The sequence below is a fragment of the Cherax quadricarinatus genome, chromosome 30 (genome assembly GCF_038502225.1).
Source record: "Cherax quadricarinatus isolate ZL_2023a chromosome 30, ASM3850222v1, whole genome shotgun sequence".
NCBI classification, from domain to species: Eukaryota; Metazoa; Arthropoda; class Malacostraca; order Decapoda; family Parastacidae; genus Cherax; species Cherax quadricarinatus.
The window spans coordinates 34,567,996-34,587,609 of NC_091321.1; the positions used below are offsets into that span (position 1 = coordinate 34,567,996).

Consider the following 19,614-nt stretch of genomic DNA (forward strand, 5'->3'; position numbering starts at 1 on the left):
TGTATAATATTACTGTTGCCTAGTAGACTCAAGTTTATGTAATCCTAATTTGCATTTCCTAGAGAGCTCTGTTTCCTAGCACAATGTTGCGTTCTCTATTTATTGTAGTTCCTAGTGGCACTAGACACATTAGGCTACCCGCCATGACTTCTGGTATTAAGTACCAATTACTGTTCGTTACTGAACACCTATTAGCCTATTCCTTGCTCACACTGTGAGTGGACCCCTTCACATTACAGTTGGCGGACCCCTGATCCATCAACTGACCTCAACCACCAAACTGAGGTGAATACGATGATACTCGATGTGCCGACTTTCCTGACATCTTGACTCCATTTCCATTTCTTCTCTGTATTTGCTTTATTCTTATTTACTGAGCTTCAACCACAGCACTAGCTGTGCATTTTAGTATCTGTCTTGAGGGTCACACCTTATCACTCACGATGAAAGACTGCAAATCACCCAGAACAAAATGGTAAGATTCATCCTGGACCTGGGACCAAGAGAGCATGTAGGCCAGAATGAATTACAGCAGTTGGATATGCTGAATGTTGAAGACAGTAAAACAAGTCAGGCTAAATCACGTTTATAAATTGCTCACAAACAGTGTCCAGAATATCTTGCTGTCAATTTTGTCAAGGTTGGGAACCAAAGCAATCATAGTACTAGGGGGACTGAGCACAACTTTGTAGTAGCCACAGTCAGTGGCCAGGCTTCAAACACCTTTTATTGTACAGCAATAAAGGAATGGAACAGACTACCCGCACATGTCAAAGCCAGTCATAGCGTGAACCAGTTCAAGAAGAGTGCCAAAAGGTGTCTGATGAATGTAGCTACAGAAAGGGAGGGGAATGATTTTCTATTTTTTTAGCTAACATACGTGTAAATTTTACCTTATTCCTAATAATGACCCTCGTATTGTAGATAGTCTTAATGACCCTCGTGTAGTAGATAGTCTTAGAACATAAGAACATAAGAATGTAGGAACACTGCAGAAGGCCTACTGGCCCATACGAGGCAGGTCCTTATCAAAACGACATCTAATGACCCTCGTGTAGTAGATAGTCTTTTTAGTATGATAATAAGATGTTATCTTCATTATAGAATAATAAGAAAATATTATAACCTTTTATTTATTTATTTATTTATTTATTTAAAATTTGAGCATACATACAGAGGTACAAAAAAATACAGATAAGAGTAGCATGCCAAAGCCACTTATACTATGCATAGCATTACGGGCTGGCTTAAAATTAACTTAAAATTAACTAAGCAATGATGAAATCAGTGATAAAACATTATTGTAAACAGATAACTATAAAGCACAAATGAGTATTACAAAGACAGGTCATATGGTTGCATGCATTGCTGTACATTCAGTCGTATGGAGTATTCTGTTAGGTAGTGTATTTAAAAAATAATAAAGTTTTAGGTTTTAGGTTTAACATTTATGTGATATAATTGTGAGAAACATTTAAGATATACAATTTATAAGGTTCAGTTATTCAGTATTTATTTGGTTTTGGGTGAGTAAGTGATCTTTGAGAAGAGACTTGAATTTATAAACAGGTAGTGTTTCTTTTATATTTACAGGTAATGAATTCCAGATTTTAGGGCCTTTTATGTGCATTGAGTGTTTGCATAGTGTGAGATGGACACGAGGAACATCAAAGAGTGATCTGTGCCTTGTGTTATGGTCATGTGTTCTGTTGAGGTTGGCAAGGAGATGTTTGAGGGGAGGGTTAATATCAGAGTTAAGTGTTCTATGTATGTAATAGGTGCAGTAATAAGTATGGATGTTTTGTATGGTGAGTAGGTTTAGTGTATTGAATATTGGTGGAGTGTGCTGCCTGTAGTGAGAATTTGTTATCATTCGAACTGCAGCCTTTTGTTGGGTAATTAGTGGTCTGAGATGGTTAATTGTTGTTGAGCCCCATGCACAAATTCCATAGGTGAGATAGGGGTAAATAAGAGAGTGATATAGGGCCAGGAGGGCTGACTGTGGAACATAGTACCGTATCTTCGATAGTATGCCTACAGTCTTGGAAATTTTCTTAGAAATTTGTCGTATATGTGTATGAAATTTGAGTCTATTATCAAGGTGGATTCCTAAAAATTTTCCCTCTGTTAGCTTTGTGATAGGTGATCCGTTTATCATTATGTTAAGAGGGACATCTGTAGCTCTGTTACCAAACTGAATGAAGTAGGTTTTGTCAATGTTTAGTGTAAGTTTGTTAGTCCTCATCCAGGTAGATATTTTCTGTAATTCGGTATTTACAGTATTGGCTAGCGTGACTGGGCTCGGGTGAGAGAAGACGTATGTAGTGTCATCTGCAAATAGTGTGGGTTTGAGTAATTGCGAAGCATTTGGAAGGTCATTTATGTATAGGAGAAATAGAAGAGGGCCAAGGACACTTCCCTGCGGGACACCAACTGTAATTGGTTGTGCGGAAGAGTTTGCCCCATTTGCGTACACATATTGGCTTCTGTTGCTGAGGTAAGACTTGAGGTAGTTGAGGGAGTGCCCTCTTATACCATAGTGTGACAATTTTACGTGGAGCAAGTCATGGTCAACTGTATCAAAAGCTTTACGTAAGTCAATGAAGATCCCCAGTGGGACTTCTTTTTTCTCTATTGCAGTGTATATATGTTCTAGCATGTGTATAATAGCATCATTAGTATTTTTATTAGGCCTGAATCCAAATTGGCAGGGAGTTGAGAATGTTATGGGAGATGAGGTAGGAGTAGATTCGTTTATGAATTAATTTTTCGAAGATTTTTGAGAGAGGGTGTAAATTGGATATTGGCCTATAGTTATTCAACTCTGTTTGGTCTCCTCCTTTATGGATCGGGGTGACCCTTGCTATTTTGAGAACTGTAGGGAAGGTGGAGGATTCAATGGATTTGTTAAAGAGTGTTGCAATGATTGGTGATAGCACTTGTGACAGTTTTTTGTATATAAAGGGTGGTAAGGTATTTAAATCTCCTGCCTTGTTTTTTAGTGCGTTGATAATAAGGGAGACTTCGTATGGGTTAGTCGGAGCTAGAAACAGTGTGTTCGGGTAGTTGCCGGTGAGGTAGTCATTTGGTGGGGTATCTGAGCTTGGGATTTTATTGGCAAGGTTTTGTCCTATAGTGGAGAAGAAATCATTGAGTCTGCTGTTTCTGTTGGTGGGAGTTGGGGTTCATCTGATTTTGCTAATTTTATTTCGCTATTTCGTGATATCTTTTTTGTTCCCAGAATTTCTGATAGGGTTTTCCAGGTCTTTTTTATATCACCTCGTAAGTTGGATAATCTGTTCTCATAATACAATTTTTTTGCCCTTCTTATCAGGCTGGTTAGGATTGACGAGTAACGTTTTGTTTGGTCTCTGGTTATGTGACCCATTCTGTACTGTTTTTCATATTGGTGTTTTGTATTTATGGATTTGAGAATGCTGGGTGTTATCCAGGGACTGTTCAGTCTCTTAGCTGTCATCTGTTTAGTTTTTTTAGGGCAGTGCTTGTAATAGAGGTATTGGGTCTTTTTTAGAAAATTATTAATACATTCATCAATATCTGTATAGATTTCTAGCTCAGTGTGCCAGTCAATGTTTGTTACTGCTGTTGTGAAGTTATTAATGGCTGCCTCATTGTGAAGTCTGAAGGTGACTTTAGTAGTGTCTTGGGGTAGTTTACCAAGAGTTGTTATGAGGAAAGTAGGGTAGTGGTCTGTGGTATTATCTGTAATTATGCCTGATTTTAAAGGGGATATGGTGTTGGTCCAGATGTGGTCAAGTAGGGAAACAATAGTCTCTGTAACTCTTGTAGGTTTTGTTACTGTTGGTAGTAACATACAGTTACTCATTGTGTTTGTGAATTCAGTAACGTGTGGGTCCTGGTCTTGCAGGAGATTTATATTGAAGTCACCTGAGAGTAGTAAGTGATCTTTGTTCATGCGTGCATCAGTTATCATACTTCCTAGGTTTTGACTAAATTGGTTAATGTTTGGTTGTGGAATTCTGTAGATGTTTATCAATGTGAGAGGTTTTTGTAGGTACTTGGATTTGAATTTAGCTATTATATATTCCCCATGTTCATCCCTTGTGCAAGTATTAGTGATACATTCTAGTTGGTCTGAGTAGTATATGGCTGTGCCACCCCCTTGTTGGTCTGGCCTACAGTTGTGTATGGCTGTGTAACCAGGAATGGCATAGACATCTGTACTATCAGGCTTTAGCCAGGTTTCGGTTAGTGTAATGATGGACATATTGGCATGTAAGGAATTTAGTAATGCTATGAGGTCATCGTAATGCTTGCTTAAAGATCTGATATTGTAGTTAAAGATAGTTAGGTTGTTGTTGGCACTGAGAAGTGCCGTTGATTGTTCTGCAGTGTAGTAATTACAGTAACTGTTTGATTCATTTAAGTCATTAAATAAGAGGTTGGTATCAGGATCAATGCTTGTAATCATAAGATTTGTAGTGAATCTATAGTTAGAATTAAGTATAAAACAAAGTAAATAGTCTTAAGTTAAAAAATAGCACCAGAATTATTTAACAAATGTAAAATAATGAGCTAAGGTAGTTTTTTTTTTTTTTTAAAGCTAAAATAAAGGAGACAATATAAGAGGGACTAATACAAATAAAGTGATGATCAAATAATGGAGCCTGGGAATATGATAGTAGGTAGTACTATAAAGGTAATTTTTTAAAGTTAGAATTATAGTATAAAATTATAATAAAAAGGGACTAATATAGGTTGTGGTGAACAATAAAGTGGTAATCAAATAAATGAGCTTTGGAATATAATGGCAAAATTGTGAACTTATTCTACTTTAGCACCTGAGAATAGCACCTTGATTATTTTAACAATTGTGAATATATAAACTAGGGTAGTTATATAAAGCTAAAATAAAGGAGAAAATATATAAGGGACTAAAATTAAGTAATGGTAAACAAAGTTAAATGGACAGATGATAGGAATTATAATATAAACTTATAATATAAAAATACAATTTTGAAATGGTACTTGCAATTGCACTAGAGTCTGGTATAGGTTGTTGACAAGATCAAGATTATAACTAGATTTAAATTGACAAAAAAATCACAATTAAAGTACCAAAAGAATAATAGTAAAAAAATAACAATGGTAATGTCTTGGTTATAATATGATAGTAAGATGGTAGACAGGTACCCAGGTACACAGGTACACAGGTACACAGGTACACAGGTACAAAGGATAATATAAAGGTTGGAGTTGAATATACAAACTTGAAAATTTGGCAACAAAATGTTATGGGAAGTATAAAATAATGTTTAATGCACAAAAGTAAAATTGACTGGTAGTAAATATGGTGTTTAATAAAATTTTAGTAAGTAATAATGATTACAAAAAAAGTGAAAAAGTAATGTTTATTTCATTCAATATTGCACTGGTAGTTATACTTGAGGTTATATGGCAGTACAAGGTAATTAAGAGTACTCTAAGATAGTAAATGTGGTATTAAAACAGGTAAAGGTAATTAGACAAGTAATGGTTATTAATTGTCAAAAATGTTAAGAGTAAATTGAAATTATAGTAAAAATGATAATTATTAATTTTAGTAAGTAATATCAATTGATAGTATTTAAAAAAATATGAGGTAGTAATATGGACAGAGAAAGTATCAATTCAGCTAATGTTTAAGCAAACAATAGTAAATAAGAAAATTATATAAGGTGACTTACTAGTAAAATCACAAAATGAGGTAGTTGATTATTTAATTACTAAGAGATTGTACAATGAAATTTGAACAATAATGGAGCAAAACATACACTACACTACGTAGGCTTTTAAGTTGGACATTGTTTAGTTATTCTCTGTAAGATTAGTATCCCTGAGAAATCGTGATACATCATTCTCGTTCGTGATTGTGTACAGTTGACCTACATTTGTTTTCCTAACAAGAATTTTCCCATCTCGTGTGAAGCATTGGTGTATTGTGTCGTTATTCTCCCGCTTAAGTTTTCTGACTCTATACAGGAGGTTCTGACGTTTTTTGGTAAGACACTCGTTTATGTATACCTCTTTCTTTACTTTAATAGATGCAATAATTAAGTCTTTTTTCCTGTCATGTGAGTGGAATCTAAGCATAACACTTTTTCTACCATGGGATCCTAGTAACCTGGCTTCTTTTATTTCAGACTCTGGTACAATAACACTTGTTTGGTCCTTTATGATCTGCAGAGTAATTTCTTTACTGTTTGTTTGGTTCATATCACTGGGAAAAAGTGGACTGTTAACTATTACTGCGTCCGATAACCTTTATATTATAATAATAAGGTAAAAGAACCCCAATGGAAATAAGTCACTCTGTCTGACTTTTTTGGGTTATCCCAGGTTCTCTACACATATGCTGCTATGTATGATAATTCTATGTAACTGTATTTGTGTATACCTTAATAAACTTACTTGTGACTGGCAGTGATGTCTGGGCGCCTGAGGTCTGGGTAACAAGTTAGATATCGTACTGTACTACCCTCTATGGACAAGCTATAATAATATTTCTACAAGTACATGTACAAGGTATACAAGCATAGCTGACATCACTGACATACTACTATATAGAAAGCCGTTTTTTTCATGCACAGTATTTCAAGCAAATTAGATCAGTTTTGTCCCAGGATGCGACCCACACCAGTCCACTAACACCCGGGTTATCATCCCTCACTACACTACAAAGATCTGAACTTTACTGACCAGGTAAACACTTTAATACTTTATTATTGACACACTTGTTTTAGGAAACACAAGAAATCCTGAGAATAATTGCGAGTTATTTCCCTTCTGATTTCTAAATTTGTAGTTATGTTGGCTTGTGACAACACCGGCTACACCCGGCACTGTGTGTGTGTGTGTGTGTGTGTGTGTGTGTGTGTGTGTGTGTGTGTGTGTGTGTGTGTGTGTTAACTACGTCAGTAGGCCGGAAGAATTGAAGAACTTAACACGCATATTCAGCTGTGTTATAAATCGTTCAACAAATCATTCTTTAAGCGTAAGGTAAAGTTTTCTGAACTTATTTTAGATTCAAAGTGGAATATGACGAGACTTAATGTACAGTGAATGTGACAGTGTACAGTGAATGTGGCACTGTACAGTGAATGTGACACTGTACAGTGAATGTGACACTGTACAGTGAATGTGACAGTGTACAGTGAATGTGACAGTGTACAGTGAATGTGACAGTGTACAGTGAATGTGACAGTGTACAGTGAATGTGGCAGTGTACAGTGAATGTGACAGTGTACAGTGAATGTGACAGTGTACAGTGAATGTGACAGTGTACAGTGAATGTGACAGTGTACAGTGAATGTGACAGTGTACAGTGAATGTGACAGTGTACAGTGAATGTGACACTGTACAGTGAATGTGACACTGTACAGTGAATGTGACACTGTACAGTGAATGTGACAGTGTACAGTGAATGTGACAGTGTACAGTGAATGTGACACTGTACAGTGAATGTGACAGTGTACAGTGAATGTGACAGTGTACAGTGAATGTGACAGTGTACAGTGAATGTGACAGTGTACAGTGAATGTGACAGTGTACAGTGAATGTGACAGTGTACAGTGAATGTGACACTATACAGTGAATGTGACAGTGTACAGTGAATGTGACAGTGTACAGTCAGTGAGAGTTAATTAATATACAGTGAGAGTTAATATACAGTGAGAGTCAGTATACAGTGAGAGTCAGTATACAGTGAGAATCAGTATACAGTGAGAATCAGTATACAGTGAGAATCAGTATACAGTGAGAATCAGTATACAGTGAGAATCAGTATACAGTGAAAATCAGTATACAGTGAGAATCAGTATACAGTGAGAATCAGTATACAGTGAGAATCAGTATACAGTGAGAATCAGTATACAGTGAGAATCAGTATACAGTGAGAATCAGTATACAGTGAGAATCAGTATACAGTGAGAATCAGTATGCAGTGAGAGTCAGTATACAGTGAGAGTCAGTATACAGTGAGAGACAGTATACAGTGAGAGTCAGTATACAGTGAGAATCAGTATACAGTGAGAGTCAGTATACAGTGAGAGTCAGTATACAGTGAGAGTCAGTATACAGTGAGAGTTAATATACAGTGAGAGTCAGTATACAGTGAGAATCAGTATACAGTGAGAATCAGTATACAGTGAGAATCAGTATACAGTGAGAATCAGTATACAGTGAGAATCAGTATACAGTGAGAATCAGTATACAGTGAGAATCAGTATACAGTGAGAATCAGTATGCAGTGAGAGTCAGTATACAGTGAGAGTCAGTATACAGTGAGAGTATACAGTGAGAGTCAGTATACAGTGACTCAGTATACAGTGAGAGTCAGTATACAGTGATAATCAGTATACAGTGAGAGTCAGTATACAGTGAGAATCAGTATACAGTGAGAATCAGTATACAGTGAGAATCAGTATACAGTGAGAATCAGTATACAGTGAGAATCAGTATACAGTGAGAATCAGTATACAGTGAGAATCAGTATACAGTGAGAATCAGTATACAGTGAGAATCAGTATACAGTGAGAATCAGTATGCAGTGAGAGTCAGTATACAGTGAGAGTCAGTATACAGTGAGAGACAGTATACAGTGAGTCAGTATACAGTGAGAGTCAGTATACAGTGAGAATCAGTATAGAGTGAGAATCAGTATACAGTGAGAGTCAGTATACAGTGAGAGTCAGTATACAGTGAGAGACAGCATACAGTGAGAGACAGTATACAGTGAGTCAGTATACAGTGAGTCAGTATACAGTGAGAATCAGTATACAGTGAGAATCAGTATACAGTGAGAATCAGTATACAGTGAGAATCAGTATACAGTGAGAATCAGTATACAGTGAGAATCAGTATACAGTGAGAATCAGTATTCAGTGAGAATCAGTATACAGTGAGAATCAGTATACAGTGAGAATCAGTACACAGTGAGAGTCAGTATACAGTGAGAGTCAGTATACAGTGAGAGACAGTATACAGTGAGAGACAGTATACAGTGAGTCAGTATACAGTGAGAGTCAGTATACAGTGATAATCAGTATACAGTGAGAATCAGTATACAGTGAGAGTCAGTATACAGTGAGAATCAGTATACAGTGAGAATCAGTATACAGTGAGAATCAGTATACAGTGAGAGTCAGTATACAGTGAGAGTCAGTATACAGTGAGAGTCAGAATACAGTGAGAGTCAGTATACAGTGAGAGACAGTATACAGTGAGAGTCAGTATACAGTGAGAGTCAGTATACAGTGAGAGTCAGTATACAGTGAGAGACAGTATACAGTGAGAGACAGTATACAGTGAGTCAGTATACAGTGAGAGTCAGTATACAGTGAGAGACAGTATACAGTGAGAGACAGTATACAGTGAGAGTCAGTATACAGTGAGAGACAGTATACAGTGAGTCAGTATACAGTGAGAGTCAGTATACAGTGAGAATCAGTATACAGTGAGAATCAGTATACAGTGAGAGTCAGCATACAGTGAGAGTCAGTATACAGTGAGAGTCAGTATACAGTGAGAATCAGTATACAGTGAGAGACAGTATACAGTGAGAGTCAGTATACAGTGAGAGTCAGTATACAGAGAGAGACAGTATACAGTGAGAGACAGTATACAGTGAGTCAGTATACAGTGAGAGTCAGTATACAGTGAGAGACAGTATACAGTGAGAGACAGTATACAGTGAGAGACAGTATACAGTGAGAGTCAGTATACAGTGAGAATCAGTATACAGTAAGAGACAGTATACAGTGAGTGACAGTATACAGTGAGTCAGTATACAGTGAGAGTCAGTATACAGTGAGAGACAGTATACAGTGAGAGACAGTATACAGTGAGAGACAGTATACAGTGAGAGTCAGTATACAGTGAGAATCAGTATACAGTGAGAATCAGTATACAGTGAGAGTCAGTATACAGTGAGAGACAGTATACAGTGAGAGACAGTATACAGTGAGTCAGTATACAGTGAGAGTCAGTATACAGTGAGCGACAGTATACAGTGAGAGACAGTATACAGTGAGAATCAGTATACAGTGAGAATCAGTATACAGTGAGAATCAGTATACAGTGAGAGTCAGTATACAGTGAGAGTCAGTATACAGTGAGAATCAATATACAGTGAGAGTCAGTATACAGTGAGAGACAGTATACAGTGAGAATCAGTATACAGTGAGAATCAGTATACAGTGAGAGTCAGTATACAGTGAGAGACAGTATACAGTGAGAATCAATATACAGTGAGAGTCAGTATACAGTGAGAGTCAGTATACAGTGAGAATCAGTATACAGTGAGAATCAGTATACAGTGAGAGTCAGTATACAGTGAGAGACAGTATACAGTGAGAGACAGTATACAGTGAGTCAGTATACAGTGAGAGTCAGTATACAGTGAGAGACAGTATACAGTGAGAGACAGTATACAGTGAGTCAGTATACAGTGAAAGTCAGTATACAGTGAGAGACGTATACAGTGAGTCAGTATACAGTGAGATTCCGTATACAGTAAGAGTAAGCATACAGCGGGAGTCAGTAAACAATGAGTTAGTATACAGTGAGAGACAATATACAGTGAGAGTCAGTATACAGTGAGAATCAGTATACAGTGAGAATCAGTATACAGTGAGAATCAGTATACAGTGAGAATCAGTATACAGTGAGAATCAGTATACAGTGAGAGTCAGTATACAGTGAGAATCAGTATACAGTGAGAATCAGTATACAGTGAGAATCAGTATACAGTGAGAGTCAGTATACAGTGAGAGTCAGTATACAGTGAGAGACAGTATACAGTGAGAGACAGTATACAGTGAGTCAGTATACAGTGAGAGTCAGTATACAGTGAGTCAGTATACAGTGAGAATCAGTATACAGTGAGAATCAGTATACAGTGAGAATCAGTATACAGTGAGAATCAGTATACAGTGAGAGTCAGTATACAGTGAGAGTCAGTATACAGTGAGAGACAGTATACACAAATAACCCGCACATAAAAGACAGAAGCTTACGACGACGTTTCGGTCCGACTTGGACCATTGACAAAGTCACACTAACAGAGGTGGAGCAGGACGGCTATATATAGGCAGGAAGAGGTGGAGGTAGTAGTAGTGGTAGTAGTAGTAGTAGTACAAGAATTGTATATAATACCGACAGGATGAAATGACACATGCACAACACCCGGGCATCCCCACCGTAGACGTTTCGCCATCCAGCCAGCCACTGGATGGCGAAACGTCCACAACAAAGACAACCAGACGCCGCACATGTGTCTTAATTTCATCAGTAGTTGTAGTAGAAGAAGAAGAGGTAGTAGTAGTGGTAGTGGTAGAAGTGGGAAATAAGGAAGACGAGCCAGTCAAATACAAAGGAAGGGGAGCACTGCAAGAGAGCTAGAAACCCACAGAGGGAGAGCAAGCGCACCGAGGTGCGTGAAAGGGGAAGTGGTGAAATAAAATAAAGAAGGAACAGAAACACGAGACAGGAGAGAGAAAGACAACCCAGAGGAGAAAAGGAGAGAGGAAAGGGGAAGAGGAAGAAGAAAAAGAAGAAGAAGAAGAAAAAATGAGGAATCAGGTTAAGTCACGGGTGTTCTGAAGTTTGGAGCATTTTACAATGTAGTGGGAGAGGAAGGCATCTACAGAGACGAAGCCAGGGCTAAGGTTCATACAAGGAAAGTTGTGTATTAGAGAGGATTCAACTAGACGGCGACTGTTCGAGTTGGAAGTAGGGAAGACAGTTTTAGCAGAAGACCAGTCAATAGGATGGCTATGATCTCTGACGTGACAGAAAAGAGCATTGTTAGTGTCGGCAAGCCTAACACTATTTTTGTGCTCCCTAAGTCTGTCAGAAAGAAACTGGTCGATCTCTTTCTGACAGACTTAGGGAGCACAAAAATAGTGTTAGGCTTGCCGACACTAACAATGCTCTTTTCTGTCACGTCAGAGATCATAGCCATCCTATTGACTGGTCTTCTGCTAAAACTGTCTTCCCTACTTCCAACTCGAATAGTCGCCGTCTAGTTGAATCCTCTCTAATACACAACTTTCCTTGTATGAACCTTAGCCCTGGCTTCGTCTCTGTAGATGCCTTCCTCTCCCACTACATTGTAAAATGCTCCAAACTTCAGAACACCCGTGACTTAACCTGAATCCTCATTTTTTCTTCTTCTTCTTTTTCTTCTTCCTCTTCCCCTTTCCTCCCTCCTTTTCTCCTCTGGGTTGTCTTTCTCTCTCCTGTCTCGTGTTTCTGTTCCTTCTTTATTTTATTTCACCACTTCCCCTTTCACGCACCTCGGTGCGCTTGCTCTCCCTCTGTGGGTTTCTAGCTCTCTTGCAGTGCTCCCCTTCCTTTGTATTTGACTGGCTCGTCTTCCTTATTTCCCACTTCTACCACTACCACTACTACTACCTCTTCTTCTTCTACTACATCCTCTGATGAAATTAGACACATGTGCGGCGTATGGTTGTCTTTGTTGTGGACGTTTCGCCATCCAGTGGCTGGCTGGATGGCGAAACGTCTACGGTGGGGATGCCCGGGTGTTGTGCATGTGTCATTTCATCCTGTCGGTATTATATACAATTCTTGTACTACTACTACTACTACCACTACTACTACCTCCACCTCTTCCTGCCTATATATAGCCGTAATGCTCCACCTCTGTTAGTGTGACTTTGTCAATGGTCCAAGTCGGACCAAAACGTCGTCGTAAGCTTCTGTCTTTTATGTGCGGGTTATTTGTGTATCGTTCCAGTCACGGTATTGTGCCTTTTTGTTATTTAGAGACAGTATACAGTGAGAGTCAGTATACAGTGAGAGTCAGTATACAGTGAGAGTAAGAATACAGTGACAGTCAGTATACAGTGAGAATCAGTATACAGTGAGAATCAGTATACAGTGAGAATCAGTATACAGTGAGAATCAGTATACAGTGAGAATCAGTATACAGTGAGAATCAGTATACAGTGAGAGTCAGTATACAGTGAGAATCAGTATACAGTGAGAATCAGTATACAGTGAGAATCAGTATACAGTGAGAATCAGTATACAGTGAGAATCAGTATACAGTGAGAGTCAGTATACAGTGAGAGTCAGTATACAGTGAGAGACAGTATACAGTGAGAGACAGTATACAGTGAGTCAGTATACAGTGAGAGTCAGTATACAGTGAGTCAGTATACAGTGAGGATCAGTATACAGTGAGAATCAGTATACAGTGAGAATCAGTATACAGTGAGAGTCAGTATACAGTGAGAATCAGTATACAGTGAGAATCAGTATACAGTGAGAGTCAGTAAACAGTGAGAGTCAGTATACAGTGAGAGTCAGTATACAGTGAGACAGTATACAGTGAGAGTCAGTATACAGTGAGAGTCAGTATACAGTGAGAGTAAGTATACAGTGAGTCAGTATACAGTGAGAATCAGTATACAGTGAGAATCAGTATACAGTGAGAGTCAGTATACAGAGAGAGTCAGTATACAGTGAGAGACAGTATACAGTGAGAGACAGTATACAGTGAGAGACAGTATACAGTGAGTCAGTATACAGTGAGAGTCAGTATACAGTGAGAGACAGTATACAGTGAAAGACAGTATACAGTGAGAGACAGTATACAGTGAGAGTCAGTATACAGTGAGAATCAGTATACAGTGAGAATCAGTATGCAGTGAGAATCAGTATACAGTGAGAATCAGTATACAGTGAGAATCAGTATGCAGTGAGAATCAGTATACAGTGAGAATCAGTATGCAGTGAGAATCAGTATACAGTGAGAGTCAGTATACAGTGAGAGTCAGTATACAGTGAGAATCAGTATACAGTGAGAGTCAGTATACAGTGAGAGACAGTATACAGTGAGAGTCAGTATACAGTGAGAGTCAGTATACAGTGAGAATCAGTATACAGTGAGAGTCAGTATTCAGTGAGAGTATACAGTGAGAGACAATATACAGTGAGAGTCAGTATTCAGCGAGAGTCAGTATTCAGTGAGAGTATACAGTGAGAGCCAGTATACAGTGAGTCAGTATGCAGTGAGAGTCAGTATGCAGTGAGTCAGCATACAGTGAGTCAGTATAGAGTCAGTATATAGTGAGTCAGTATACAGTGAGACTCAGTAAACAATGAGAGTCAGTATACAATGAGAGTCAGTATACAGTGAGAGTCAGTATACAGTGAGAGTCAGTATATAATGAGAGTCAGTATACAGTGAGAGTATACAGCAAGAGTCAGTATACAGTGAGAGTCAGTATACAGTCAGAGCTAATATACAGTGAGAGTCAGAATACAGTGAGAGTTAATATACAGTGAGAGTGAGAGTCAGTATACAGTGAGAGTCAGTATACAGTGAGAGTCAGTATACAGTGAGAGTCAGTATACAGTGAGAGTCAGTATACAGTGAGAGTCAGTATACAGTGAGAGTCAGTATACAGTGAGAGTCACTATACAGTGAGAGTCAGTATACAGTGAGAGTCAGTATACAGTGAGAGTCAGTATACAGTGAGAGTCAGTATACAGTGAGATTCAGTATACAGTGAGAGTCAGTATACAGATTGTATGAATCTTTGATCAGTGTGTGAATCACAGTGTTATTACAGAGATATTGATCAGTAATGTTATCCAGGGTGAACAAACCTGAGAGAGAACATTGTGGATGTGTTATCCAGGGTGAACAAACCTGAGAGAGAACATTGTGGATGTGTTATCCAGGGTGAACAAACCTGAGAGAGAACATTGTGGATGTGTTATCCAGGGTGAACAAACGTGAGAGAGAACATTGTGGATGTGTTATCCAGGGTGAACAAACGTGAGAGAGAACATTGTGGATGTGTTATCCAGGGTGAACAAACGTGAGAGAGAACATTGTGGATGTGTTATCCAGGGTGAACAAACCTGAGAGAGAACATTGTGGATGTGTTATACAGGGTGAACAAACCTGAGAGAGAACATTGTGGATGTGTTATCCAGGGTGAACAAACCTGAGAGAGAACATTGTGGATGTGTTATCCAGGGTGAACAAACCTGAGAGAGAACATTGTGGATGTGTTATCCAGGGTGAACAAACGTGAGAGAGAACATTGTGGATGTGTTATCCAGGGTGAACAAACCTGAGAGAGAACATTGTGGATGTGTTATCCAGGGTGAACAAACCTGAGAGAGAACATGTGGATGTGTTATCCAGGGTGAACAAACCTGAGAGAGAACATTGTGGATGTGTTATCCAGGGTGAACAAACCTGAGAGAGAACATTGTGGATGTGTTATCCAGGGTGAACAAACCTGAGAGAGAACATTGTGGATGTGTTATCCAGGGTGAACAAACCTGAGAGAGAACATTGTGGATGTGTTATCCAGGGTGAACAAACGTGAGAGAGAACATTGTGGATGTGTTATCCAGGGAGAACAAACCTCAGAGAGAACATTGTGGATGTGTTATCCAGGGTGAACAAACCTGAGAGAGAACATTGTGGATGTGTTATCCAGGGTGAACAAACCAGAGAGAGAACATTGTGGATGTGTTATCCAGGGTGAACAAACCTGAGAGAGAACATTGTGGATGTGTTATCCAGGGTGAACAAACCTGAGAGAGAACATTGTGGATGTGTTATCCAGGGTGAACAAACCTGAGAGAGAACATTGTGGATGTGTTATCCAGGGTGAACAAACGTGAGAGAGAACATTGTGGATGTGTTATCCAGGGAGAACAAACCTCAGAGAGAACATTGTGGATGTGTTATCCAGGGTGAACAAAACTCAGAGAGAACATTGTGGATGTGTTATCCAGGGTGAACAAACCTGAGAGAGAACATTGTGTATATGTTATCCAGGGTGAACAAACGTGAGAGAGAACATTGTGGATGTGTTATCCAGGGTGAACAAACGTGAGAGAGAATATTGTGGATGTGTTATCCAGGGTGAACAAACGTGAGAGAGAACATTGTGGATGTGTTATCCAGGGTGAACAAATGTGAGAGAGAACATTATGGATGTGTTATCCAGGGTGAACAAACGTGAGAGAGAACATTATGGATGTGTTATCCAGGGTGAACAAACGTGAGAGAGAACATTATGGATGTGTTATCCAGGGTGAACAAACGTGAGAGAGAACATTGTGGATGTGTTACCCAGGGTGAACAAACGTGAGAGAGAACATTGTGGATGTGTTATCCAGGGTGAACAAACGTGAGAGAGAACATTGTGGATGTCTTACCCAGGGTGAACAAACGTGAGAGAGAACACTGTGGATGTGTTACCCAGGGTGAACAAACGTGAGAGAGAACATTATGGATGTGTTATCCAGGGTGAACAAACGTGAGAGAGAACATTATGGATGTGTTATCCAGGGTGAACAAACGTGAGAGAGAACATTGTGGATGTGTTATCCAGGGTGAACAAACGTGAGAGAGAACATTGTGGATGTGTTATACAGGGTGAACAAACGTGAGAGAGAACATTGTGGATGTGTTATCCAGGGTGAACAAACGTGAGAGAGAACATTGTGGATGTGTTACCCAGGGTGAACAAACGTGAGAGAGAACATTATGGATGTGTTATCCAGGGTGAACAAACGTGAGAGAGAACATTGTGGATGTGTTATCCAGGGTGAACAAACCTGAGAGAGAACATTGTGGATGTGTTATCCAGGGTGAACAAACGTGAGAGAGAACATTGTGGATGTGTTATCCAGGGTGAACAAACCTGAGAGAGAACATTGTGGATGTGTTATCCAGGGTGAACAAACCTGAGAGAGAACATTGTGGATGTGTTATCCAGGGTGAACAAACCTGAGAGAGAACATTGTGGATGTGTTATCCAGGGTGAACAAACCTGAGAGAGAACATGTGGATGTGTTATCCAGGGTGAACAAACCTGAGAGAGAACATTGTGGATGTGTTATCCAGGGTGAACAAACCTGAGAGAGAACATTGTGGATGTGTTATCCAGGGTGAACAAACCTGAGAGAGAACATTGTGGATGTGTTATCCAGGGTGAACAAACCTGAGAGAGAACATGTGGATGTGTTATCCAGGGTGAACAAACCTGAGAGAGAACATTGTGGATGTGTTATCCAGGGTGAACAAACCTGAGAGAGAACATTGTGGATGTGTTATCCAGGGTGAACAAACCTGAGAGAGAACATTGTGGATGTGTTATCCAGGGTGAACAAACCTGAGAGAGAACATTGTGGATGTGTTATCCAGGGTGAACAAACCTGAGAGAGAACATTGTGGATGTGTTATCCAGGGTGAACAAACCTGAGAGAGAACATTGTGGATGTGTTATCCAGGGTGAACAAACGTGAGAGAGAACATTGTGGATGTGTTATCCAGGGTGAACAAACGTGAGAGAGAACATTGTGGATGTGTTATCCAGGGTGAACAAACCTGAGAGAGAACACTGTGGATGTGTTATCCAGGGTGAACAAACCTGAGAGAGAACATTGTGGATGTGTTATCCAGGGTGAACAAACCTGAGAGAGAACATTGTGGATGTGTTATCCAGGGTGAACAAACGTGAGAGAGAACATTGTGGATGTGTTATCCAGGGTGAACAAACGTGAGAGAGAACATTGTGGATGTGTTATCCAGGGTGAACAAACCTGAGAGAGAACACTGTGGATGTGTTATCCAGGGTGAACAAACCTGAGAGAGAACATTGTGGATGTGTTATCCAGGGTGAACAAACCTGAGAGAGAACATTGTGGATGTGTTATCCAGGGTGAACAAACCTGAGAGAGAACATTGTGGATGTGTTATCCAAGCGAAAGACAAGACATCAAAAATAAAGGAGAGTGAGACGTGAAATATGAATGAAGTCACACTGTGTGTTGTTAGGGGTGGGTGTGAGTGTTGATGCTATGACATCACTGTGTATAATGTTGATGTCAAGGTCACACTGTGTGTTGTTAGTGGTGGGTGTGAGTGTTGATGCTATGACATCACTGTGTATAATGTTGATGTCAAGGTCACACTGTGTGTTGTTAGGGGTGGGTGTGAGTGTTGATGCTATGACATCACTGTGTATAATGTTGATGTCAAGGTCACACTGTGTGTTGTTAGGGGTGGGTGTGAGTGTTGATGCTATGACATCACTGTGTATAATGTTGATGTCAAGGTCACACTGTGTGTTGTTAGTGGTGAGTGTGAGTGTTGATGCTGTGACATCACTGTGTATAATGTTGATGTCAAGGTCACACTGTGTGTTGTTATTGGTGGGTGTGAGTGTTGATGCTGTGACATCACTGTGTATAATGTTGATGTCAAGGTCACACTGTGTGTTGTTAGTGGTGGGTGTGAGTGTTGATGCTATGACATCACTGTGTATAATGTTGATGTCAAGGTCACACTGTGTGTTGTTAGTGGTGGGTGTGAGTGTTGATGCTATGACATCACTGTGTATAATGTTGATGTCAAGGTCACACTGTGTGTTGTTAGTGGTGGGTGTGAGTGTTGATGCTATGACATCACTGTGTATAATGTTGATGTCAAGGTCACACTGTGTGTTGTTAGTGGTGGGTGTGAGTGTTGATGCTATGACATCACTGTGTATAATGTTGATGTCAAGGTCACACTGTGTGTTGTTAGTGGTGGGTGTGAGTGTTGATGCTATGACATCACTGTGTATAATGTTAGTGTCAAGGTCACACTGTGTGTTGTTAGTGGTGGGTGTGAGTGTTGATGCTGTGACATCACTGTGTATAATGTTGATGTCAAGGTCACACTGTGTGTTGTTAGTGGTGGGTGTGAGTGTTGATGCTATGACATCACTGTGTATAATGTTGATGTCAAGGTCACACTGTGTGTTGTTAGTGGTGGGTGTGAGTGTTGATGCTATGACATCACTGTGTATAATGTTGATGTCAAGGTCACACTGTGTGTTGTTAGTGGTGGGTGGGAGTGTTGATGCTGTGACATCACTGTGTATAATGTTGATGTCAAGGTCACACTGTGTGTTGTTAGTGGTGGGTGTGAGTGTTGATGCTGTGACATCACTGTGTATAATGTTGATGTCAAGGTCACACTGTGTGTTGTTAGTGGTGGGTGGGAGTGTTGATGCTGTGACATCACTGTGTATAATGTTGATGTCAAGGTCACACTGTGTGTTGTTAGTGGTGGGTGGGAGTGTTGATGCTGTGACATCACTGTGTATAATGTTGATGTCAAGGTCACACTGTGTGTTGTTAGTGGTGGGTGGGAGTGTTGATGCTATGACATCACTGTGTATAATGTTGATGTCAAGGTCACACTGTGTGTTGTTAGTGGTGGGTGGGAGTGTTGATGCTGTGACATCACTGTGTATAATGTTGATGTCAAGGTCACACTGTGTGTTGTTAGTGGTGGGTGTGAGTGTTGATGCTGTGACATCACTGTGTATAATGTTGATGTCAAGGTCACACTGTGTGTTGTTAGGGGTGGGTGTGAGTGTTGATGCTATGACATCACTGTGTATAATGTTGATGTCAAGGTCACACTGTGTGTTGTTAGTGGTGGGTGTGAGTGTTGATGCTGTGACATCACTGTGTATAATGTTGATGTCAAGGTCACACTGTGTGTTGTTAGGGGTGGGTGTGAGTGTTGATGCTGTGACATCA

The 19,614-nt window shown here is 39.6% G+C and overlaps 1 protein-coding gene across 1 annotated transcript in view; it reads left to right on the forward strand.

Annotated features, from left to right (window-relative positions):
* Nucleotides 1-6,944: 6,944 nt before the first annotated feature.
* The window catches only part of LOC138853444 (cytochrome P450 9e2-like), a 76,015-nt gene continuing 63,345 nt past the window's right edge, over nt 6,945-19,614 (forward strand). Inside the window, exon 1 of the mRNA XM_070090124.1 lies at nt 6,945-7,020. The gene's annotated coding sequence lies outside the window, so the exon portion shown is untranslated. The remainder of the gene's footprint in view (nt 7,021-19,614) is intronic.